The 27,477-nt window shown below is 36.2% G+C and overlaps 1 protein-coding gene across 2 annotated transcripts in view; it reads right to left on the bottom strand.

Moving 5' to 3' along the window:
• ANO3 (anoctamin 3) overlaps positions 1-27,477 on the bottom strand; it is a 436,084-nt gene that overhangs the window by 390,052 nt on the left and 18,555 nt on the right. The gene's annotated exons all lie outside the window — the stretch shown is intronic.

Raw genomic sequence — 27,477 nt, 5'->3', positions numbered from 1 at the left:
AATCCCAGCTACTCAGGAGGCTGAGTTAGGAAAATCATTTGAACCTGGGAGGCAGAAATTGGAGTAAGCTGAGATCATGCCATTGCAGTCCACCCAGGTGTACAGACTCCCTCCACCCAGAGGGAGACTCCAACTTAAAAAAACAAAAGAAAACTTCTGAGAAGAACCAGAAAACTTCTTGTAAAAAGGTAAATCTTTTTTTATTTTTGAGACCGAGTTATGCTCTGCCACCCAGGCTGGAGTGCAGTGGCGTGATCCTGGCTTATTGTAATCTCCACCTCCCAGGTTCAAGCCATTCTCTTGCCTTGAACTCCTGAGTGTTGGGATTCACTTGGTGTGGCTGGCAAAATATTGAAGGAAATATAGGGAAGTTATAGATTATGGTCCCAAACCTTTTGGAAGGCAGAAAGGTGTCAATGAGACTGGCTGAAGGCAGCCAGTTCTTACGTTAAAGCATTAAGTTAGAGTAGATTAAGATAATAAAAGCTTCCCCAGTTAAGTCTGTTTACCCCACATTCCTTTGTCCCTACTCTAATTTGTTTACTCATGTAAACTTTGTGCTGGATTGTCCTCTCAGGGGGAGGTCAAAGGGGAACTACCGGTTAATGGTGTTTATTCTGGGCCCTGGAACCAAGACCTTTCATCATTTGTAAAAACCACTCTTTTTTTTCTGAGACGAGTTTCGCTCTTGTTACCCAGGCTGGAGTGCAATGGCACAATCTCGGCTCACCACAACCTCCGCCTCCTGGGTTCAAGCAATGTTCCTGCCTCAGCCTCCCAAGTAGCTGGGATTACAGGCACACACCACCATGCCCAGCTAAGTTTTGTATTTTTGGTAAAGACGGGGTTTCACCATGTTGACCAAGATGGTCTCAATCTCTTGACCTTGTGAACCACCCGCCTTGGCCTCCCAAAGTGCTGGGATTATAGGTGTGAGCCACTGTGCCTGGCCAAAACCACTCTTTTAATCATCTCAATTATCCACAAGTATGTTGACTTAGAACCTCTGTTATTAAATCTATACTGAATAAATGTGAGGAGGAACAGGGAGCCGTGGTTGGTTAGCTGCAATTGTCCTCTGAAAGCAGTTGATGACCATTCCTAGCTCACTCAAATCACTGTACTGAGGATGAGAATGTATTCATTCATCCATTGCTGAGTTAGGGTCTACGGGACAGAGCTCTGCAGATGGTGATCAACGTCTCAGGTGGTGACCCTGATGTGACACTTATCACACCTGAGTAGTTGGGATCACAGGTGCATGCCACCACATTTGGTTAATTTTTGTATTTTTAATAGAGATCATGTTTCACCATGTTTGCCAGGATGGTCTCGAACTCCTGACCTCAGGCGATGTGCCTGCCTCAGCCTCCCAAAGTGTTGGGATTACAGGCATAAGCCACCGTGCCTGGCCAAATGATAAATCTTTAATCAGAATAGCATTAAAGCATCGTCTTTTTTCAAAATTAACAAATGAAATATAAAATCCAAAGAATCTCAGTCCAATGATGAGGGATAGAAATTGTCTTAGATTCCTCTACTCCTTTCTTATCCCTGTTTCTATTCAAAGTATTTTATTGACTCTTGGAAGTGCTGACTTGTTCTTGTTGACAAGTGCTCTCCATTAAAGTTCCTTCATCCCTCGTCCTTCATACTGTTCCTGCCACTTCTCACTATTAAAACTTTCTTATTTCGTGTCTGTTTCCTCATCTCTGCTCTTTGCTCTAGGATAGTGACTCACAAATAAATAATCCATTTTGTTGAACTATCTAATTCCATGATTTTTCTCATTTAAAATATATGTGTCTAGAAAGAGCAGCTCTTTTAGAAGACTGATATTTTTTGGCATCTAGCCTATCTGTGCCAGTCTATTATCATCTCAGGATGGCCTACCTTGCTTTTCACAGCACGGATCTCAGGAAAAAAAAAAGGAGGCTCTGATCCTGACATAGAATGAGGCTAGGAATAAAGGATCAGAGGGTGACAATGATTTTTACAATGTAAAAGTAAATGGTTGAAAAGAAGAGGGAATTGCTAGTAACTGTTATTATTTTGTCCATGTTCAAATTCTGGCTTTATTTTTACATAACAATTTGAATAGTGAATAATTTTATGTGTATACAAATTTAAAATTTCACCCCCTTTCTGCTTCTTGTTGAGGTAGAGGGTGCTGAATTTAAATAACAATTAAAAACATGTGCTATGGACCCAGGAAATGTTTCTGATGAGGAAGCAATGATTCATAAAATAAAGACAAAAAAGGCAAAAGTTAATTAGCATACAAAAAGAACAGTATGTTTCTAAAGAAAATCTAACTAGGATATAAGAAAGGGGGCTGCCTGCCCAGAACTAAAAAGCTACTCATGGTATTTATGTCACACTTTATAATTGGCAAAGTTCCATCACATCCATTTTCCCATTTTATGTTCTCAAAGGAATAAGGAAATACTAAAAGATACTGAGTTAGCAACACAGGGTTTGCTGAAGTAAATGACTTGAAGTTTTGAATGGCAGATCTGAGCATTATATCATGCTTATGACTCAAAGTTTTATGTGCTTTTGATGATAATTATGATTATATTGGAGAATTGTATTGCATATCATGTTTTGGAAACACTTAAAAATATTATCTGTTTTGAATCTGACTAACATAGAGAATTCTTGGCAGAGGGAAGTTAATGATGGTTGAAGTGACTGATCAAAATGTTAAGAGAAATTTCTACCTGAAACCAATATGGTGGAGCTTGAATCTAAGCAGAAAAAAAAATGTCCTCTTTATTTAAGACAAAAGGGCCTGAAAAGATTGCTGTGGGCTGTAGCATAACATAAATATTTTTATTTTATGTAGGCCCAGATTACTTAGAACTGGAAATGGCAGTTTTAGCCACAGGATAGCATTGTTAATTTTTTTTCTTACATGGTCAAAATTTTTCAGTGACTAATACAACTTTTGAACAAATACAACCAACTAAGTTCGACAATTTATCTATTGCTTTGGCAAATGATTCACGACCCTATCTCTCACTAAGTGCTATCTATTGTCATTGGGTCTTCAGCTTTTCGTCTTTCTAGGATTGCCTGAGCTGCAGAGAGCCAGTACTCCATCAGAGTAAGCCATTCCCTGTATGGCCCACATCTAATAACCAACATATGCATTAGTATAAAGGTCTAGTCATTTTGCCCTGCAATAGAAAACTCTGATGGTGACAGACCATTATGTTTCAGAACTTTTTGTAGTGCTAGCTTCAGGGCTAATCAAACCTTCATTGCAGCAGCTCAGCTCTTAATCTCAATTCCTTCCCTTCTGTTTATGATGCCGAGGGCATTTCTTAATAAATACTAATAAATATCCTACACCTATATGTGTCGCAAAAATTGCCTACCATAAAACTTAACTTGTGTTTATTGATGCCAGGAATAGACTGAGAAAGCAGAAAATATTATTATATTTTAGTGCTACACTACTTGTTATTCAGCAGTTTGTTCTTATAGTAAAAGGAGCACAGACAGAACCCTGGTACCATGTGGCAGTCCAATTTTAAAACTTTCACTGAGGATAAATTGTGATGCATACTGGTAGAACAGATTGTCCTAGCTCATGTGTTTGATTCAGGAATTTGAAAATTATGTGGGTAATAGAAACCATAAAAACAGAGTATTACATTTGACATTTTGACAGCTTCCACCAAAATGAAACATGAGCTTTATTTAAATAAGAATCATGCCCTCTCGGCTAAGCCAAGACACAAACCACTAAGTTTTAAGCTTATAATCAGGTCCAAACACCTGGAGATGCAGTAGGTTAGGATCTACTGTTTCTGACTTATTGAAATGACGACTTGTTTACTCAACAGGGAAGTTCTTTCTTACCTGTATTGAAGCCAAGTAAATAATTAGATTTTAATAGGCAGGCTTAAGTTTTTAAACTTTATGCTAATTTTTTCTTTTACTTTGGGCTGACTTTCCAATCATACTAACCACAACATTACTTGCATAGTAAGGCTTAAAAATTTTAAATTATGTTAAAAGGGTTTATTATTATATATATCAATAGTAAAACATTTTCAATTCATTGGTCTGACACAACTGGAAATGGATGTCTGAATTGCTATGCTGAAAAGAAGTATAAGGCTTCAGAGAAAGCATTTGACATGATTGAAGAGAAATTCCTGCCAGAAGCACATAGGCAGCACAAGTGAAATCATGCAGATAAAAATTCTGTTACTCTTGATCATGTAGCTCGGGGTGAATAAATGAAAGCTGAGAGCTTCTTATAAGACACAAGGGGAAGAGATTTCCCAATATCAACTGTATAGATGAATCACTGATTACTTCATCTTTGTTTTCTAAACATGGATTTGGTTTCACAACATTTATGGGGTACATGAATGTGTGCCCCATAAATGTTGTGATCATTTCCTGAGAAAGAACAGAAAATATATACACATGCATACTCAACCATGACCAAGAGATGGTGGTATTACATAGACAATCAAGTCATTACTTTCACATTATAAAGCAGTTGCTCAAAGGAAGAGGTTTCTAAATGGAAGCAGATGTCTGATGCAAATCATCAGAGTCATAAGACAAATTCTAGCAAATGCATGAGATAGTAGTACAAATTTTCAATAATAAATTTTTTTCATGATTTTAACAACTTTTTTCAAAATAGCCAAAAATAGAAGCAACCCAATTATTTATCTATTGGTGAAAGAATAAACAAAATGTGGTAGATATGTACATCAGAGTGTTATTTGGTCTTAAAATGAAAATTTTGACACATGTAATAACATGGTTGAATCCTAAAGACATTATGCTAAGTAAAAACAGCCAGTCACAAAAGGACAAGTAATATATGATTACAAGGGTTTCTTTTATAAGAATCAGTTTCTTAGCATAGGTACATTCATAGAGACAGAAAGTAGAATGGTGGTTATCAGGGGTTAAAAGAAGGGGAAATGAGGATATTATCTAATGAGTACTGAATTTCAGTTTGGGAAAATGAAAAAGTTCTGGAAATGCATGATGGTAATGGTTGTACAACAATGTGAATGTATTTAATGCCACTGAACTGTACACTTAAAAATGGTTAAACTGGAAAATGTTATGTTGTGTATATTTTTAACACAATAAAAATTTAGAAAAAAAAAACAAGTTAGAGATAATGAATAAATGCCTTCTCAAAAAATTAGACCAAAATAAAATGTCTAATAATTCAAAAAACAGGAATTATTAAATAAATTAACATCACCCACTCAATGGAATATTTGTGTAGCCATTGATGGTAGCAACAAGGAAAATTCCCATGATACAGTATTAAGTGTGGGAGAAGGGAAGATAAAATTGTCATATATTATGATTTCAAGTACAAATAAGTTGGCTCCAGGAAAAACTAATGGGAAGTATTAAAATGCTTTATAAATTGACACTAGATTGGTTAGATTGGTAAAATCATTTGCTTTTTCTTCATATTTTTCCTGATTGTTTTGGAAAGTGGATGAAATAATCTTTAAAAGAAAATATCTTCATAATTAAAACTGAAGAAAGTAACTAGGAAAAATTTTTTAAGTAATTTAATTGTTTATAAATTTTTTTCAGAATTTAGTGTAGGTATCTATAAATCAAGATTTAATAATCACATATTTAATTTAAGTAGCACAGAATTTATTTAACTAAAATAAAATACGCCACACAATCTATCTCGCCTTCTGTTGAAATGTAATCTGCTATTCTTGCCTATATGACTTAAAGAAATCTTAATTCTGGTCAATAAATTTTTAATGCCCAGAAAGGAGAGCGTTGTAGGGTAACTTCTATATCATTTTATTAAAAGACTGAATATGGATGTAAGGAATACAAGAGGCTCTTGGGGGATGAACATACTATAATGACCTCCCAAAAACTACTCCTTGCAGTACTTGAGTTAACAGGTGAGCACATTAAGTTAGATCTGTCATTCCTCTACTTAAAACCATCCAGTGGCTTCTACTAATGTATGAGTACTAACGTATAAGTAAAGATGGTTCTAAGACTGTTTCTACCATCTGTGGTGTGAACTCAATGAGAACTATAACATGAAAGTACAGAGAGATTGTGATTGTAAAATTAATATTTTCTTTTTTTTGAGATGGAGTTTCGCTCTCGTTACCCAGGCTGGAGTGCCGTGGCGCGATCTCGGCTCACCGCAACCTCCGCCTCCTGGGTTCAGGCAATTCTCCTGCCTCAGCCTCCCGAGTAGCTGGGATTACAGACATGCGCCACCATGCCCAGCTAATTTGTTGTATTTTTAGTAGAGACGGGGTTTCACCGTGTTGACCAGGATGGTCTCGATCTCTTGACCTCGTGATCCACCCGCCTCGGCCTCCCAAAGTGCTGGAATTACAGGCGTGAGCCACCATGCAAAATTAATATTTTCTATGTTGCTTCACTCCAGAAGTTTGCACTTAGAGAAAAAACAACGTTTGAAAAGTACTAGACCAAAAAGTCTGAGAAATTAGTCCAAATCTTACAGGTCATAAAAAACAAAAGAAATTTTTCCAAATTTGACATTAATCCTAAAAATTACATAATATTAAAAATGATTGTGTCATTGAAAATAACTACTTTAATGAATAGAAGAAACTCCAACCAAGCACAATAGAGACAATAATAAATTATCTTTTTATTATTGCCATATGAAAAGTTATTGCAAAATCAATGTCATATGAAGAGGCTAGTAAAGAGCATAAAGCTTAAAGTTACAGGGAAAATGCATGAAAGAGGGTGTCAGCTAATTAACAAAAGTAACATGTTATTTTTCTGCAGTTTGTGTTTTTGTGCAAATTGTCAGCTTTCAAAAGAAAGTAATTGTAGTAATTTACTTGTCTCACTCTAAATAAATGTTCCTTTTTATATCTAATATTGTGTTTATAATCTTGTATTATTATTTATTGAAAAGGGCCTCACAAATCATATGAGCTTCAAGCTCCACAAATCTTCAAGCATTCCTTGTTCTCAAGACAGAAATAATTTCTTATTTAAATTTGCTGAGACTCTTATGCTCTCTATTTTTTCTGCCACTTACTGGTTCTTGATTAAAGCCACATTATTTTAGTTCAGTGCCTACAATACACAAAAGATTATGCAGATTTAAGAGGGCTTTCTAAGGAGAGAATCTTTTCTTGACATGACCTCAGCAGTGAGAATTTAATAAATGAATATGTTAAATTTTTTACTATACACAGTACATACCATTTTATATTTATAATAAAAATGCAATAAACAAGCAAAAAGGCTTTACCCTACATGCAACAGAAGTTGGATGTTAGTGCAGGAGGACAGATCCCAAGATGGCCTCTTGTATGCACTTTGGTTGCCCTGATGCCATCCAAATGGATCAAGGCCCAGCATTCATTGCTGAAGCCCAAGCAATGAGGTTCCACATGTTTGGGAATGGTTGGAGCTTCTACTTGCCTTACCATCCACAAGCAACAATTATAGTAGATAATTTTAATGAACAGTTGAAGAAAGCTTTGACAAAAGGATGCTTCGCAGGGACAATTCAACCATAGATTCTGAATGTTGGGGATGCTCTGGATCCTACATACTTCATTACAACATAGTAAAAATGTGGCCCTGGGTTACAGCATGCACACAGGATATGGGGGGGTACCATTGGTGGAGCCTCTGAGGATGCACGTATAGGTGGTGCATAGAGAGGGACAAAAGGGAGTGGTCAACAGTGAATGGAAGGCAATAGGGAAACTATAGCAACACAGACCATTCTCATGTCCTTGACAAGACTACCAATCCTTATTCCCTGCTACAGCTGCCTATGTGGTTCCTCGGATGGTGGAAGTTGTGGACTGCCTCGCAGACAGACACATTGGAAGACTGTAAACATGTAGGATTAACCCAATGGGGTGCTGTGGCCTAATATACAGGGCCCATTGGCCTTATGCATCCAGTCACTGACCTAACAACCTGTGGGTAAACTGGGTGTGTGTCCCAGTGCCTCTGGAGCATATCCTTGGTTACCTGAGAGGAGTAATGGTGGCTGTGCTCATGGAACCCTCTGACCATGCTGAAAGGAGGGTATGAGTTAGGAGGACCTCAAGATGGCAGCCAGGGTAAGTAGTGGCAGAAGAATAGGAATAGAGATAATGTCTTTAGGATTCAACCATGTTGTTACACCAACTTAGCCAAAACCTTATCCAATGGTGATATAGTTTAGATGTGTGTCCCCTCAAATCTCATATTGAAATGTGACCTCCAATGTTGGAGGTGAGCCTAGTGAGAGGTTTATGTAGGAAAATCTCTTATGAATGGCTTGGTGACACTCTTGCAATAATGAGTCAGTTCTTACTCTACTAGTTCACTTGAGATCTGGTTTTTTAAAAGTGTGGCACTTCTCCAATCTCTCTCTTGCTCCTACTCTAGGTATGGTTATGCCTGCTCCTGCTTGACTTTGTACTATGAGTAAAAATCACCTCAGGTCTCACCAGAAGCTAAGCAGATGCCAGTGCCATGCTTCATGTATAGCTTGCAGAACTGTGAGCCAATTAAGCCACTTTTCTTCATAAATTACCCAGTCTCAGGGCTTTTTTGTTTTTGGTTGGTTGGTTGTTTTTGTAACAACACTAGAATAAACTAGCATAGAAAATTGGTATCGAGGAGTGAGGCATTGCTATAAGAAAATCCAAAATGTGGAAGTGACTTTGGAACTGAGTAACAGGTAGAATTTGGAAGACTTTGGAGACCTCAGAAGAAGACAAGAAGATGAAGGACAGTGTAGAGCTTCCTATAGACTTGTTAAGTGGTTGTGACCAAAATGCTGATAGAAATATGGAAACTGAAGGCCAGGCTTATGAGGTCTCAGATAAAAATGAGGAATTTATTGGGAACTAGAGTAAAAATCACCCATGTTATGCCTTAGCAAAAAGCTTGGCTGCATTCTGTCCATGTTCATGTCCTTAAGTTCAAACTTACCCTGCCAATTCAGGGTATATGGTAGAAAAAGTTTTTAAGCAGCAAAGCATTCAAGATTTTGCCTGGCTGTTTCTAACAACCTATGATCAGATACAGAACCAAGGAAACAACTTAAAGTGGAAATATATTTAAAAGAGAAGCAGAGCAGAAAAGTTTGGAAAATTTGTAGCCTAGCCATGTGATAGAAAGAAAAATAGCATCTTCAGAAGAGTCCAAACAGGCTGCAGAGTAATCACTTGCTAGAGAGATTAGCATGGCTAAAAGGGAGCTGAAAGCTAATGTCAAAGACAGTGAGAAAGGCCTCAAGGAAATTCAGAGATCTTCCAGGCAACTCCTCCCACCATGGATCCAGAGGCCTAGGAGGACAGAATGGTTTCAAGAGCCAGGACCAGATCTCCACTGTTCTGTACCACCCTGAGAGGCTCATTCCCATATCCAGGATGTTCCAGCTCTAGCCTCAGTTCAAGGGGGCCCAGATAAAGCCTACATCACAGTTCTGGAGGATGCAAGTCATAAGCCTTGGTAACTTCTATGTGGCATTAAGCCTGTAGGTGTACAGAATGCAAGACTGAAAGAAGATTGGCAGCTTTCACCTAATTTCCAGAGAACATATGGAAAGCCTGGGTACTCTGGCAGAAGCCTGCTGCAGGGGTGGAGTCCCCACAGACATACTCTACTAGGGAAGTGAGGAGAGGAAAAATATGAGGTTGGGACCTCTACACAGAATGCCCGGTGAGACACTGCCTAGTAGAGCTTTGGAAAGGGAGCTGCCACTCTCCAGATCTGAGAATAGTAGATCCACTGGCAGCTTGCAACCCCAATGTGGAAAAACCACAGGCACTCAACTCAATCTCTGAGAGCATCCATGGGGGCTGTACATGGGTGGAGCTTCCCAAGGCCTTGGGAGCCCATCCCCTGCACCAGTGTGCACTGGATGTGGTACATGAAGTCCAGGGAAATTATTTTGGAGATTTAAGATTTAATGACTGTCCTTCTGTGTTTCAGACTTGTGTGGGGCCTGTAGCCCCTTTCTTTTGGCCAACTTCTTCATTTTGGAATGGTAAGATTTACCCAATCCCTGTACCACCATTTTATCTTGGAAGTAAATAACTTGTTTTGGTTTTCCAAGTTCATAGGTGGAAATAATGAGTTTTGGATGAGACTTAGGACTTTAGACTTGATGCTGGAACAAATTAAGACTTAGGGGGACTAAGATGGGAAAAGATGATTGTATTTTGAAATGTGAGAAGGACATAAAATTTGGGAGGCCAGAGGTAGTATGATATGGTTTAGATGTGTGTCTTCTCCAAATTTCAGGTTGAAATGTGACCTCTAATGTAGGAGGTGGGCCTTGTGGGAGGTATTTAGGTCATGGAGGTGGACAGCTTGATGCTGTCCTTGCAACAGTGAGTGAATGAGTAAGTTCTTACTCTTTTAGTTCGAGTGAGATTAGTTGTTTAAAGTGTGTGGGACCTACTGCTTTGCTCTCTTGCACCCACTCTCACTATGTGATGTACCTGCTTCTGCTTCACCTTCTGCCATGATTGAAACCTTTCTGAGCCTTCACCAAAAGCTAGGTAGATGCCAATGCCATACTTCTTACAGAACCTGCAGAATTATGAGTGAATTAAGCCTTTTGTCTTATAAATTATCCAGTCTTAGGTATTCCTTTGTAGCAATGAAAAAACAGACCAAAACAAATAGATAAGGAACATGTGAGATTCCATCAATCTGCTCCTTCTACAGTGATGTAGTAGCAGAGGTCTGGAAGCACAAAGCCTTTGTTGGACAATCCCACACTGTAGCCACTGTGAGTAACCTGATGATCTGTTGGATTTATAATCCTGGATCTCATTCTTTAATAGGCTGTAGTGACCCTTTCTTGCCAATGGTAAATTATACCAGCCCTCCCTTTGCTACAGTATATGCAAGCAGAACCCAAGCCCCAAATAACTGAGTGAGGATCTGGCCTTTGCCCCATAGAAGACAGTCAGAAGTGCCCTGTTTTAATTTTATTGGTCCAGGATAGCAAAACGTCACAGATAAATATAACAAAATCTTAGTGGGTTGGTCATTTTCCACACCACCTTCCTTTAATTACCTAAAAAGAGAGGTGTTCATGTGGCAATGAGCACAACAACAAGACCTGCACTGTTGCTAACTTTCTGTGTAGAGGATTATGATATGGGGGAAGCTGAAATCACACAATTGTAGTAATGAGACTTGGATAGAAAATTCCAATGGCTCTATACTCTTGAATGAGCCACTGAGCATCAACAGAAGAAGGGATGCCATATACACCCAAGGTCCACATCTTTATCTGTGGGCAGTTCAGGGTAACCTAAATATGAAATGCACAATGTCATGCCTGGAAAGCTGATGGATAGCAGGGTCCTATCCAATGGGTGTACCTGGGTGCCCTAGGAATGGGATGCTCCATTAGGCCAGAAGCCTTAAACTGTGTACCAGGCTTACTAGGGACCTGTCAGAGGTGTAACTGACACTGAGTTACATCAGTTTTGATACGTTTGATCCATTAATAGGAGTCACTGCTCATGAGGAAATGATAAGAAACCTGTCCCTGGCTGTGGAAGATACTGTCTTCTCCAATGCTAATGCCTTCACAGTCCACAAGATATTCCTCAATTCCTGTGGGAAGGTGGTTTTAGACAACAGATTGCTCTAAACTTTCTTTTAGCCCAACTGAGAGAAGTGCAAATGATTGCCAACATCTCCTGCTGCAATTGGATGAACATCTTAGGTATTGTAGAGATACAAGTAGAGTAGATCTAAAAGCAGGCCCATTGGCTGCAGACAGTAACGTCACCTGAATGATCCTTCTTCAATCCATTAGCAACTTTTCATGTGGATCACTGGGATCCTGGGCTAGCTTGCTGTTCCAGGCACGGCTGATCATATATATATATATATATCACATAAGGGGAGGTACTTGGCTCAGGGAGTGAACTGTAGGAGGAGAGGGCCATAGATTACCTTTGCTGACCTACCTCTTCTCCCTATTGTTTGTAATTCTTTGGCAGAATGGATTGAGAATGGAATATCCTTAGATAAGGAGGAAATGTCAGAAACAACCGACACTATGTGCTTATTTGTCCTAGAACAAGAAATTCTGTAATGCCTGAGTTCAGGATGCCACCCAGGGTGTAAAATCCAAAATGGAGTACTGGGTCCCTCAGCTGGGTTATGGCACATGCACTCAAGATTCTATTCACCCTGGGCAGCATTCCTTAGCCTTGATAGACTAGCTTGTTACATATCCTAGAATTCTGTTTATTTCCTCTCTCTATCTGTGAATAATAAATTTACTTTGTCTGACTTCTTGTGCAAGTGTTCTGTCACAGCAGACTCATGCAAATGTATTCTGAGTTCCTGTTAGATTTAAAAACCTTTGTGGTTATCACTCCAGGCTTCCTCTTGGATTTTGGTTAACAGGTTAGGTGCCTTTGATGAGGTGCTATCTTTTGCATGTCTCACCTTCCCCAGCCACAAAAACTGGTACAATATTCAACATTATATTGTCTTGAAGAAAAGGTTAATAAAAAAAAAACCAGGAGATCCTAAGGGAAAGAGCTTTGTTTACTTTAACATAATGAAAACAAGATATGACTTCCTTTTTTACTGCTAGTTATTAAAGATTTCTACTTCAATAAAACAAACACCATGTACAAGACAGAATAATTTAGTAGGCTCAGATAACAGAAAAACTTTAATAAAACTCTTTGAAGTTATTCCCAAGTTTCTAATTCATATTTACTTTAAAGTTCTCTATCTTACCATATCCTTTTCTCATGGGTTTAAACATCGCTTGGAAAGGAATTTTTAAAATATCTAACACAGCAGTTCTCAACCGGGGGCAATTTTGTCCACTACAGGATATCTGGCAATGTCTAGATCCATTTTTTTGGGGGGGGGGATGTTACAACTCCTGGTGGGTGTGGGAGAAGCTACTAGTATCTAATGCATTGGTTCCAGGGTGTTACTAAATATCTTACAATGCACAAAACAGCACCCTGCAACAGAGAATCATCTCACCGAAAATGGCAAGAGTGCCAAGGTTAAGAAATGTGGATACAATGGTAAGCACTCAAGAATTAAAATTTCTCAACGGAGATTAGGAGGTGACTGTCTGGCCTGTGGCAATTTAATACAACAACTTAGAAACAAGTTTTCAAATGACTGAAACTATCGTTTTGCAGGACATTATCTCTCTTGCTTCCCTTAAATTTTATGTTCACACAAAAAATACATATGTGCCATGTTATGGGCTATAGGTTTTTATATTTTTTCCATTAAGAAATTAAAAAAAAAAACCTTAATAGTCTGGAGCTCCATTTGCTTCTATTTCTTTTAAAAGATCTGCACATCATTCACCTTGTATAAAATTCCTGATTAAATATTGTCCTTCATATTAGTACCTGTTTATAGAGTTTATATTAGTACAGATCTTTGGCAAATGCTGATTTGCAGTAAGATGAACATTGGCATGAGGCAGTCACTTGGGACATAAAGGGTCGGGGAGTATAATTCAACACAGATAAGATTTAGGGAAGAAGTGAAGAGTCAGAGAAGAACCCTGAGGGTAAGTGTTAACAAATGAAATGAAAATGTTATTGGTCCAACAAAAGTAAGAACTAGCATAAGAAAATACAGATAAAAAAATTCAAGAGATTTAAAACAAACAAACAAAAAAGTAGAGGAAAATAACAGCCAAGTGTTCTGGATGGCTCCAGGAAAACTATATGTTATTATTAATACTACTATGCACAGCTACCACGTCACTTCTCTAGTCATTATTTTTTCCAGGGTCAGAACTCAGAACTGGGTGCAACAGGCAGCAGTGATCTAATCTGTTTGGCATATAGCGAAACCAGGATTGCTCTAACTTCATAAACTGTATTTCCATTAAATAATTAAATACACTAAATATTGTGCACTAAAAGAATGCAACCTCACTTACTGAAAATGAATGAATTAATACACAAATTTTAGAATTATGATTTTCCAGATGGGAGTTCTTTATAACGTTGGAGACCTGAGGGATTCAGCCATGGCTGTGACCACATTCTCTGGCCCATAGTTCAATGTCAATCATAATCACAATATCCACAAAGCAGATGGCATTTCTCACGTAACATTTTGGCTCATGTGTTAACACAGGTATCTCTTTACCAACTCTAATAATTCACAAAGGAATGCATAAAAAAACACAAAATACAATACAACGACAACTTGTTTTTGACTGAGAATTTGAAATGTTTAAATGTTAAAAGAAGCCCAGTCACAAATATATAATTTGAGGTTAAATCTGCATTTATATCTCAAATACTTTAGAACATGTACTATTTGTCAACTTTTGTCCACAGCAGATAACAAATATTAACTAATTTGACTTTACATCATCTCTCTATATATACATTATTATCCTCATGTAGATAGAGAAAATGAGACCCAAAAAGCTACGTAAAACATGTCCAAGATCAGAATGCCTGAGTCCAGAGTTTGTGATCTCTCTCTAGGACTCTCTAATCTTTATTTGTGGTATACCTAACTCAGCTAAAAAGCACGTTAAATGGCAAAGGCCATTTTTACCTCAACCAGTTGCCAAGACACACAGATATTCAGACTCCTTGAAGTTCAAGCTGAGAGAGAAAAAATAATACAGAGGGCAGAGATTGATATATGGGGGGGATGATGTTTTAAAATTTCCTCTCTTGCATCCAGTCCCTGCTGGAAACTTTTTACTGCCTGTTTGTAACCTAGAGATAGACCGTATCTTTGTCACAAAAGTTAATTCAAAATGAATCATAGGCCTAAATTTAAAACAAAACTATACACCTTCTAGAAAATAATATAGGTAAAAATCCATTTGATCTTATATTTGGTGATGAATATTTAGGTACAACATCAAATGTGCCATCCATGAAAAGAAAAAATTTGATTAGTTGGACTATTAAAACTAAAAATTCTTTGTTGAAAAAGCACTTTTGCCAGGCATGGTGGCTCATGCCTATAATACCATCACTTTGGAAGGCTGAGGCGGGTGGATCATTATGTCAAGAGATCGAGACCATCCTGGTCAACATGGTGAAACCTGTCTCTACTAAAAAATACAAAAAAATTAGCTGGGCATGGTGATGCAGCCTGTAGTCCCAGCTGCTCCGGAGGCTGAGGTAGGAGAATTGCTTGAACCCAGGAGGCAGACGTTGCCGTGAGCCGAGGTCGTGCCATTGCACTCCAGGCCATTGCACTCCAGCCTGGGTAACAAGAGCGAAACTCCATCTCAAAAAAAGAAAAAGAAAAAAGAAAAAAAGAAAGGAAAAAAAAAAGAAAAAGCACTTTTAAGAGAATGAAAGCATAAGCTACAGATTGGGAGAAAATATTTACCAAACAAGTATCTGAAAAAGGACTTTATACAAACCATAGAAAAGACTCTCAAAACTCTACAATAAGAAAACTCAGCACATGATTAAAAACTGGAAAAAAGATCTGAACAAACAGCTCACCAAACAATATCAGACAGCAAATAAACACAAAATATTTCCAAGTCTAGTTGTTAAGCTGTTGTGAGTTACCCAACAATGAAATACACATTGTTGGAAAGGATGCAAAGCAACAAGAACTCTCTCATTCATTGTTGGTTGAAATGTAGACCAGAACAACCACTTTGAAATATAGTGTGGCTGTTTCTTTCAAAGCTAAGCATAATTTTACCATACAATCTCACAATCATGATTTCAGGAATTTCTCACACTGATTTTAAACCTATGTTCATACAAAAGCTTGAACAAAAAGTTAAGTAGTTTTATTCATAATTGTCCCAAACAGGAAGCATTGAAGATATTTTTAACAAATGAATGGATAAATGAAGGGTGATATGGTCATACAACAGACTATTATTCAACAATAAAATGTAATGAGCTATCCAGCCACAAATAAGACATGGATAAACCTTAAATGCATAGGATGATTCCAAATTATATGAGATTCTCTAAATGGAAAATCTATAGAGATGGTGAAAAAGATCAGTGGTTGTGTTCAGTTTTGGGAGGTGGAGGTTAATTAATGAAGCCAGTAGATTTTTAAAATTATTGCCTATGATATTGTAATGAGAGATACATGCCATTATGCATTTGTTAAAACCCTTAGAAATTTGTGACACAAAGAGGTAACCCTAATATATGCAAATTTAAAAAAATTCCTTTACCAGTCAGAGTATTTTAAGATAAAAAAAGAATAACGTATTCTACCAAAGCCTTCTATCTGTATTACAAATACATGAAACAACCTAACTGCAGGGGTTTGGGGCAATATGTGGCTGACCTAAGCAAATTTGGAAATGAATGGCATCTGTAATACTAAAGGCAAAACAATATAAAAAATAGTATAAATAATTTTACTCTAGTTGATAAAGTAGTTTTGAATGGGGTATGGGTTAACAATCCTGCTAACTTTACACATGTATATTAAAACTGAAAATGAGGAAATAATTGGATGGTAGATTGTGGACCTGTGGGAAGTTACAGAAAAACAGGGCAGGAGGCTATAATGATCTATGTGGTAATGGATTAGAGTCAGGTACATCAGTATCAACTCACATTTAGCTTAATATAAATAGAGATAGCAGGGTCCAAAGTGGCTCCCGCCGGAGGTCATAAATAGAGATAGCTACTCATAGAAATAGTTACAGTTAGAAGTATATATATAGAATATTATTCATACATATATTCTTTTCTTTCAGGTGAGAGAGTCTGAAATAGTAGCAATGTTGCATTACTAATAAGCATACTTAATACCCACATCTTGGTTTCTAATAATATTTTTCAATAAAAGAAATCAGAGTGTTTAGAGAAATTATTCATTGTAAGATCAGGGAAGGAGATATATAAGTTAAGCCTCCAATATTTTGTTTTAACTAAAAGTAAGGAATGTCCCAATAGGGAAAAATATCTTCACAACGATAGTAGCAGTACAAAGGGACAATGGAGACAACTGAAACAGCTCCCAGTGGCCAAAGCTGGAACAATTGGAGGAATTAAATAAAGCAGTATTGTCCAAAGTATAAAATAAGTATACTTTATGACCATACCAATAGAAATAAGTGGATGTATAACAAATGAGGTAAAATAGACAAAAAGAATTTCAAAAATTTCTCTTGATACTACCAGCTCAAGGAGGTGGAACATAACCCCTATCCTTAGATGTGGGCTATGCACAGTGAGCTCCTTCTAAAGAGTATAATATAGTAAGGGGAAGAAAAATATAGTGGAGAACCTGATAAACACCATGTCATCCAGGTAATCAAGATTAATTACAGTAGTCCTGAGTCATGTTGATAGTATGTATCTTTGACTTGATGTGATCATAATGGCACTTAATTTCTGTGGTCTTTCCAAAAATACGTCATCCTAGTCTAAACATAAAATGGGTGTAAAACAAATATGAATTAAGAGACATTCTACGAAATACTGACCAGTACTCAAAACTGGTAAGGTAATAAAAAACTGGGAAAGTTTGTGAAACTGTTATAGCCAAAAGAAATCTAAGGACACGTAGCAACTAAAAGTAATGGGGTGTATTGGATGGATCCTGAAACAGCAAAATAACTAAATAAATCTGAATAAAGTGTAGAATTAAATTAATAACAATATATCAATATTGGTTCATTGAATGTAAAAATGCCTTATACTAATGCAATATGTTAATAATACGGAAAATGGAGTGTGGTGTATGTGAGTATTCTTTGTACGAGTTCCAGAAATTTTCTGTAAACCTAAATCTATTATAAAACTAAAAGTTTAGTTTATAATATGTTGATATAGAGAAGGAAAAAATAATTTGAGTAGAGGACAGACTATGAAAGGAAGTCAAACTATTTTTGAGATTGGGGATTTGAATTTAGCTGTACATGTCCAAATACTGTTGGATAAGAGTGATGCGCTGCCATTTATGTTGTGATTGTTGTTATAATATTGACAATTTTTGGTAGAATCCAATTCCACTTCTTCATTTAACAGTTCTCCAGTTCTCCACTGAAAAATAGATAATGCATGACAGTTGTAAATTCACAGAAACTAGAAGGTTCCAGCCTACCTTACACTAATACCACTGCCAAGTCTTAACCCCCAAAAATAAAACAGAAAATAATTATTTTGTTACTTATATTCATCAATACACATACATCCTTGTATGGTTTAGACATTAGTGACATTTGTAACTTGGGTTGCTTCATTTTGCCAATTTAGAAGAGTGACCCTCTATTGTATTCAAATTACATTTATCTCATGGGAAAAATGTTTGTTTGGAAATTAGTATGCTGGCATAATATGAAAGCTCATATACATAGAAATTATCTTTCAAAAGTCTCTTTTATTACTACATATAAATAGATTCTAGATTCTGAAACCTAACTAAACCTACAATAGTCCAAATAGAAATTACATCAACAAATATTTAAATATAAGCACTTTGGAGAGAGATAAATGCAAATTTGAATCACTAAACTTCAATTATTTGCAATAATTCTTTTAAATATAATTCAGGTATATAAATATTTTCATCTCACCTTTACTAATTTGCACATCAATCAAAATATATCATTTAACTATTTATTGAAAAGGAGAAAAGTTAGAGTAGTTTTTTCTAATTCTGTGGAAAAAGTCGATAGTAGCTCGATGGGGATAGCATTAATCTTTAAGTTACTTTGGGCAGTATGGCCATTTTTTACAATATTGATTCTTCCTATCCATGAGCATGGAACATTTTTCCATTTATTGTGCCCTCTTTTATTTCCTTGAGCAGTGGTTTGTAGTTCTCCTTGAAGAGACCCTTCACATCCCTTGTAAGTTGTATTCCTAGGCATTTTATTCTCTTTGTAGCAGTTGTGAATGGGAGTTCACTCACAATTTGACTCTCTGTCTGTCTTTTGTTGGTACATAGGAATGCTTGTGATTTTTGCACATTGGCCTCTGAAATAATGCCACACATCTATAAGCATCTGATCTTTGACAAAACTGACCAAAAAAAGAAACCCAATGGGGAAAGGATTCCCTATTTAATAAATGGTGTTGGGAAAATTGGCTAGCCATATGTAGAAAACTGAAACCGGACCCCCTCCTTGCACCTTATACAAAAATTAACTCGAGATGGAGTAAAGACTTAAACGTAAGACCTAAAACTGTAAAAACCATAGAAGAAAACCTAGGCGATACCATTCAGTACATAGGCATGGGGAAAGACTTCATAACTAAAACACCAAAAGCAATTGCCACAAAAGCCAACATTGACAAATGGGATCTAATTAAAGTAAAGAGCTTCTGCACAGCAAAAGAAACGATCATCAGAGTGAACAGGCAACCTACAGAATGGGAGAACATTTTTGCAATTTATCCATCTGACAAAGTGTTAATATCCAGAATCTACAAAGAACTTAAACAAATTTACAAGAAAAATATAACCCCATCAAAAAGCAGGTGATGGATATAAATGGACACTTCTCAAAAAAGACATTTATCAGGTCAAAAAACATTTGGAAAAAAAGCTCATAATCACCAGTCATTAGAGAAATGCAAATCAAAACGATAAGGAGATACCATCTCATACCAGTTAGAATGGCAATCATTAAAAAGTCAGGAGACAAAAAATGCTGGAGAGGATTTGGAGAAATAGGAAGGCTTTTACACGGTTGGTGGGAGTGTAAATTAGTTCAACCATTGTGGAAGACAGTATGGCAATTCCTCAAGGATCTAGAACCAGAAATACCATTTGACCCAGTAATTCCATTACTGGGTATATACCCAGAGGATTATAAATCATTCTACTATAAAGACACATGCATACATATGTTTATTGCAGCACTGTTCACAATAGCGAAGACTTGGAACCAACCCAAATGCCCATCAATGATAGACTGGATAAAGAAAATATGGCACATATACACCATGGAAAACTATGCAGCCATAAAAAGAGAATGAGATCATGTCTTTTGCAGGGACATGGATGAAGCTGGAAACCATCATTCTCAGCAAACTAAGACAAGAACAGAAATCCAAACACTGCATGTTCTCACTCATAAGTGAGAGTTGAAAAATTAGAACACAAGGACACAGGGTGGGGAACATCACACACTGGGTCCTATTGTGCGGTAAGACAATAGAAGAGAAATAGCATTAGGAGAAATATCTAATGTAGATGATGCGTTGATGAATGCAATAAACCACCATGGCGTGTGTATACCTATGTACCAAACCTGCACATTCTGCACATTCATCCCAGAACTTAAAGTATAATATAAAAAAAGAAGAAAACTTGACTTTTTCTTAAGTTCACCTTGAAGCGAGCTTTATCTTTATAAAGGAAGAGTATTCTTAAGACTATTTCCCACAGAGTAGCATCTTACATTTCCAGGCTCATAGGATGTATAGTACTTGCAGTTTCAGAATTAATCTCTTTCCTTATAGTTCCTGCACAACCCAACGCAAAATTTGCATTGGCCCATTTTGGCCATATGCTCATCTAAAAAAGGATACTTACTTCCAAGGGCATGATACGGTCTCATTAGATAGACCTATATGTTCTAAAAGGAAATTTTTTAGGATGGTAGTAGAAAGTTACCTATCAGAATCAGCGATCTATGATTTGAGCTACTGGAGGTTTTCATTTTTTATTTTATAAGAAAACTTCTGATTGCTTGGAAATAGTCATGATTAGGTCTAGGTAGGGCATATATTTGTCCTACATTTTTCCTAACATTTTATTTGCTTTCCTCCACTTTTCTTTCACTTATATAAACTTTAACTTTTGTTTAAAATACAATTATTTTCACTTTCTTCCCCAGATTTGTATAAACCATAGAAATAGAAATAATCTTTGCCTTTGGATCATAATTATATATTAATCATCGTAATTTGTATTTATACTGAGAAGGTATTTTTGATACATTATAAATTGAATTGAATAAATTAAGGAGGAAAGAAAACCGTGTTGCTGTCATCAGAAGTTTAATGAAGATGAAAAATTTGCTTGCATAAACAGTGTTCCCCAAAAATATCCAATTGCAGTTATTGAAAAATTGGGTTACTTATAAGCTTAGAAACTCAGTTACATGGGAGAAAAAAGGTGACATTGTATATTTCATATACAAGCTACCAATACTGATTAATATAAAGTTGCTTGCTGTATATTTTCAATATTCTCAAAAATATTGTAAAATGAATCTTCATGAGTACAACTAGAGAGAATGACATCAAAATTTCCTCAATGTCTTGAGGAAATTTGTGAAGTTTTATATATATATATACATAATTAGCCTCTATATATCATATATAGACACTAATTTGAATTAAAGTGGATTTTTTTTCTAGTGTATATGTTATAGGAATTGTGTGTATATGCAGGCATGCACATGTGTGTGCATGTGCACACGCAAGAACTATATAGGAAGGCCAGAAAAATATGTGGCAACTTTTATTTAACTTTGCTTTTTATGATCCCCATCAATAATCACGAGCCTAACTATAATATAATATATATGTTCTTAGTTGCTGCTATTCCTGAAGATTAATAAGTCTTTCTTCTTTTTTTCTGAGTCTTATGTTCAATGAACAGTCTTTAATTCAGTTTAAAATGTCTGGTACAAACTTACATAACAGTTAACTGTGTGAGAAGTAGCAGAGGTTTTTTCAAAAGAGAAATTGTCAAGGGAGAATAAAGAAAGACTAGCAGTGCGCTCAACCAGCATGTTTGACTACAGGAAGAAAAACGTATTTAACAGAAATGAGGAATATATAAAACAAATGCTAATAAATTAACTCAGGAGGAAGCTATTATTTATGTGTTAAAATAATGGTTTATGAATTAATTATTAAACTTATTTATTAGCTGTCATATTTGCATAGGGTAAGTTAATGTTATTCATATTAAAATGTTTGTAAAATCTGATTAACCTGTATCAAAATTGTGAGTAAGTGGGGGAGGTGTCTGATAAACAGGGTCCTTAGTTCTGAATTGTAAACTCAGGTAGCAAACAAACTTACTTCTCCTAAAAGAAATCACTGCTATTATTAGGGAAAATTCATGAACTATGATACCAGACTTACACAGTTAGATTCTAAATATTTTATGATTCTCCTTACATTAGGCCTCAGAAAATAGGGCTCTAATAGTAATTAGAATCTAAAAGTCTACTACTTTCCAAAAACCAATGGAGACTTCTCTGAGAAGGCAGAATTGTGTGTGTGTGTGTGTGTGTGTGTGTGTGTGTGTATGTCTGTGTTTCTGATTTCAAAAGAAAAATGCATACTTAATCTCTTTGTATACCACTTACATTTTGTTCCTGACACATCTGCTTTTTCCAGTGTTGGTTTCCATATAATTCCTGATTGCATGTGCAGTGGTTTGTTGAGCACAGAGTTATTAATGATGTGGTGAGCACTGGGTTAAGACCTTGTTAGAATAGTGTACTGTTATTACTGGGAATTCAGTGGTTGGGAAATATGAACACAATAGTTTCCTTTAAAAGGCATTTTAATACCTGAGGATTGATACTTTTCCTTGAAAAATGTGGACATCTCTGAAAATTACTAATGAGAAGGTCAAATAGGTGTTAGGTGTCTATGGTGTGAGAATCTCCTCAGCTGGCTAGTCCAATTGATAAAGGCTCTTTATCTTAGACTTCGAAATAATATTTTCAGCCCCTCTCACTCCTTCCTAGTCCCATTGAAAGCATTATCTATTTATTTATATCATGGTCCTTTCACACCTGAATTTCAAAGTTAGTTCATGACCTTGTCAAGAATGTAACAACTTGTCTATAAAATATTTAAAAATCCATTGATCCATTGATACCACTAAAATTAAATTTTCTCTCCACTATGATACACTAATACCAAAAGTCTTTGCACAGAGTAAGGTGCTTTCAGACCATATTATTTGTTTATTATGTATTAATATTTATGTACAAACAGATTTCTTTTTCCAGCTTACCCAGCATGTTTACATCAGCTAGCTCACCTGATGCTCATAGCTGCCTTGTGAGATTAAAGCTATTCTCATTGTACAGCTAAAGCCATGCTGGCCCCAGTGATTAATTGTCTTGTCTGGGATTAGCTAGCTACTTAGTAAATGGGCCAGTACTGGAACCTAGTTGTTCCAACTCCCAATTTCCTCATCTTTTCTGCCATCACATCGATTTTTCTCTACTCTAACCTCTTATAATATTCTAATCTCAGAGGCAAATTCCAGTTGAGATGAAGAACAAGCTAAAGTCATATCATACTTCTTCACCTCCACAATGGGAACAGCAGCACAAGTCACCCCTCTATAGTCAGAACTGACCAAAATATTGGAAAAAGAGATCCTTTGAAGAGAAAGGTCAGAGTACAACTTAAAAGTCTCATGTGTTCTTTAGCTGCTTTAAAATGAATCAAATTTAATGAATCAGAAAACTGAAATACAGTGTAAAAAAAAAACAGTAAGATCAGATTGGTACCCTTCTTTTCTGGCCACTATGCCTCAAGATGGCTTTACCCAACTAAGGCTGCTGCTTCATCCAGATCCTATACAAAGACATACTATCTGCCTTCAGTTTAAAATATATATTTATGTGTTCAAAACCCAACAAATATTAGTACAAAACTTTAAAAATTGTTAATCAAAATCATAATTAAAAAGGTACTTTGAGTACCCTGGGATATTTTTTTTCTTTTTCTGTCAATGAGGGCTAAGAATATTTTCAGAATATATGGACATATTTTGTTTTGATATATATTTTAGTATTTCATGTATCATTCAATTCCCTGAGGTTAAATGATCCACAGAGTGTGGCTATCTGTGGAAAGCCTCCATTCTCAATATTCAACAAACAAAATGTCAGAGTGTGGTATTTGCTGTGGTCTGAATGTTTGTGTCCACCCCCAATTCTTATGTTGAAATCCTAACCCCCAAGGTGATAGAATCAAGGAAGGGGGCTTTGGCATGTGATTAGGTCATGGTGGCACAGCCCTCACAAATAGGCTAATTGCTTTTATCGATGAGATTTAAGAAAGAAGTGTCCTAACTTCTTCCATTATGTGAGGACACAGCAAGAAGAGTCATCTATGAAGAAAGTGGGCCCTGACTAGATACTGAATCTCTTGGTACCATGACTGAGAATTTCTGTTGTTATAAGCCACAGAGTTTATGGTATTTTCTTCCAGCAGTCTTAAATAACTAAGACAATATTTATTATATAAATCCTTCTCTCTTGTTAAATAATATTACAGAAAGTATGTCTTAAATCCTACATGCCATTTTAAAGCAGTTTAGCATCATTCATTCACAGAAATTTCTTTGTTGACCTATTATAAAATGTATTAAAAAAGAAAATGTACTCTGGTCAGTTTTACTAGTTCTACATTTTATGACCTTATTGTAATCTAGTTAGGTCTTAAGAGCATTATCCATTTTTTAAAATCCCACTTTGCTCTACCATTTACAAATTGTGTGATCTTGTTAACATCTCTTGTAGCAGGAGTGGGGGGAACAAACCTCTCGAACACTGAACTGAGGAAGGAATTGGCTTTTTATTCGGCCAGGAGCTGTGGTGGGCAATAGCCTCATTCACTAAGCTCTTCGAGATTCTGCTTCTCTTCCCTTTTATAGGCTTACAATGCTAAAGCAGAAACAAGTGGAACTATGTCATTGTCTATTTGCTGGACGTCCAACCTTATAGTCTTTTGGCTTCATCGATTTGCTGATTCACAGGCAGCATGAGCGGGGGCCAGCAAGGGAGAGGGGCTTACAGAGACAACAAAAGCAACAAGCTGTTTGTTGGCAGAGGTTTTCCCCAGGAGGGAGCCTGGCCTATGGAGACATGGGGGCATGAACCAGTGCTGGGCTTCAGGCGGCAGGGATAACATTCATTTGCAGCTCTTTCAAGGTTAACAGATAGCAGAGACCCTGGGAACTAAAGAGGGAGTTATTTTCCCAGCTTTTTGGTATTTTATTTTATTATTTTTCCTTCTGCACTCCCTTCCCATCTGGAAGGGGGGGTGGGGAAGAGGTGAAATTGAAAGAGTCAAGGGGGCCTCCCCTCTCACAGAGGATTATCCAATTAAAAAAATCCCACTTTGCTCTACCATTTACAAATTGTGTAATCTTGTTAACATCTCTGTGCCTCAGTTTCTTTTTTAAACTGGATTTCCTTTCTCACTGGATTGTTATGAAGATTAAATAAATTATAAAGGCATGTAGAACAGTACCTAGTACTGAATAAGTACTTAATCAGTAATTATTATTAATTATCATTATTAAAGGTGGAGATTGTTTGAAAGGGTAAAGAAGTTAACATGTAATGAAGCAATTGCTCCATAGGAACAGAAAAGAGTTATAGCTGAGCTTTTGTTTTCAGATTTCCAAAAAGCAAACACACAAGCACCTAGAATATTAACTATGCATTTAAGAAACTGCTTTTTTTGTAAGCCATTTATACTTCTACTTATTTACTTTTTCTTTTATCTTCTTTATTTATTAACATCATTTATTACAAGAACACAACATAAGAGACACCCTGTTAGTGAATTTTTAAGTATGCAATATAGTATTATTAGCTAGAGACACTGTGCAATACAGTAGATCTTTAGGACTGACTTATCTGGCACAACTGAAACTTTGTATCCTTTGACTAATCCTCCTCATTTCCTACTGCCCCAAGGTCTTGGTAACCACCACTCTACTCTGACTGTTTTAGTTCTCTCATATAAATGGTGTCATGTAATACATGCCCTTTATACTTGTAAAATCAGCTTCACTTTCTAAAAACCCTTAATTCCTGCTAGATGATTTCTCTGTGTACTACATTTCCTATTAACTTTACTTTATTTTAGAAATTACCTTTAATTAACTGAAACAGTACAGTTTTTAAATTAGGGAAGCAAAATTGCAGTGTCACGCTAAAATTCTCCTTGGCTAAATGTTCATTCATCTGCTCAATGACCAGCTTAATGTTTCTGTGCACTTAATGCATGCCAAAACTTCGGTAATATTCCCTAAATGAGAATAAATAACTTACTAACTTTGAGCTATACCATTTTGATTGAGAGTACTCAGATTAATTTGTCCTTGTGCCCATTTTTCTCTGCAGTTTCTGAACTAGCTTTGTACTAGAGCCTTAAAATCATTTTCATTTGTGAAGTAATAATTATACTGATGTCCTCCCTACACCACCTTGTCTTTTCCTTGACAATATCAGCTTATATTAAAATATAAGGTAATTTTTCACATTATCCCAGAATAATATAAATGCTATTTAATGTAAGTCATGAAGAGATAAAGAAAATAAGAGTTTACTCAGAAACACATATCAAGTTTATTAACAAAGGCCAGATTTCTGAGTTTTTTAGAAGAGTAATTATAACCATGTAGTACTTCAAATAATATAATATTTGCATTTGAAGATGGATGGGTTGAATCATGTTAAGAGATCAGGGAAAGGTAAAATTTTGAGTACAACTGGATGCTACACACATATGTAAAATTTAAATGATGTAAACTAACTGCTCAAATTAGCAATTTAGAAATTCAAGAAGTAATTCATTCACATAAACCTGTATTTAAATAGTTACAAATCACTAATTAAAGCAAATTTCCAAATCTGCAATAAAATCATGTTTGATAATTTCTTTACTGCAATCAGAAATAGCATATGATTAAGCTTCTGTGACATATTCAATAAAACCTAAAGCATAAAATTTGAATTATAATTGAGAAACTATAATAATACCTTGTTGTTGGCTGCCAATATTTCTTGCTATCTCTACCCTTTTCATGTTAGAGGTATCTCAGTTTTTCTTAAAAGGCTTTTGTATTTTCCTTTAACATGTGCAGGTATAAAAAGACCATTGGATGACACTCATGAAACTTAAGCTTTAGCTTGGGCTGTAAACATTGGCTTCTTGGGCATGGATTAGTAGCTTTCATTCAACTGCCATTTTACATGGAAATATGATGATACCATGTATTGTTTGTGAGGATGGTTGGGTCCTATGTTTAAAAACCAGGTATATTTAAAACACTTTGATAGTGAAGGCCCTATGTTCCCCAGGTTTTCAGAGCTACCTTCTGGAATAAGGTAACTGCTAGAATGGAGTGACTGCTCTGGCCAAAGTAGAGCATACATTAAAATATTCATTGTTCAGAAAATAACCTTTTAATCCCAAATTATTATCTACTTTGTCAGTAGGCTTCTTGTTCAAACATTTCAGAACTCAGCAGAATTGTGTTGGGCTTTTTAATCAGACATACTCAGGTTTACAGTTGAATTCTGCTACTAGGGTAGATTATATGCTCGGCATCAATTTCCACATCTGTAAAATGAGAATAATGATACCTAACTCTTAGGACCAATGTGAGTATTAAATAAGCTGTACAGTGTCTAAAAGGATGTAGATGAGAATTTTCCCTGCTTTTCCAGTTTAGAAAGATGTCCAAAGTTGCAAACAGTATGGTTCTGCTCTG

This window comes from Callithrix jacchus, chromosome 10, assembly GCF_049354715.1.
Source record: "Callithrix jacchus isolate 240 chromosome 10, calJac240_pri, whole genome shotgun sequence".
NCBI classification, from domain to species: Eukaryota; Metazoa; Chordata; class Mammalia; order Primates; family Cebidae; genus Callithrix; species Callithrix jacchus.
This window is presented reverse-complemented; position numbering and strand designations above follow the sequence as displayed.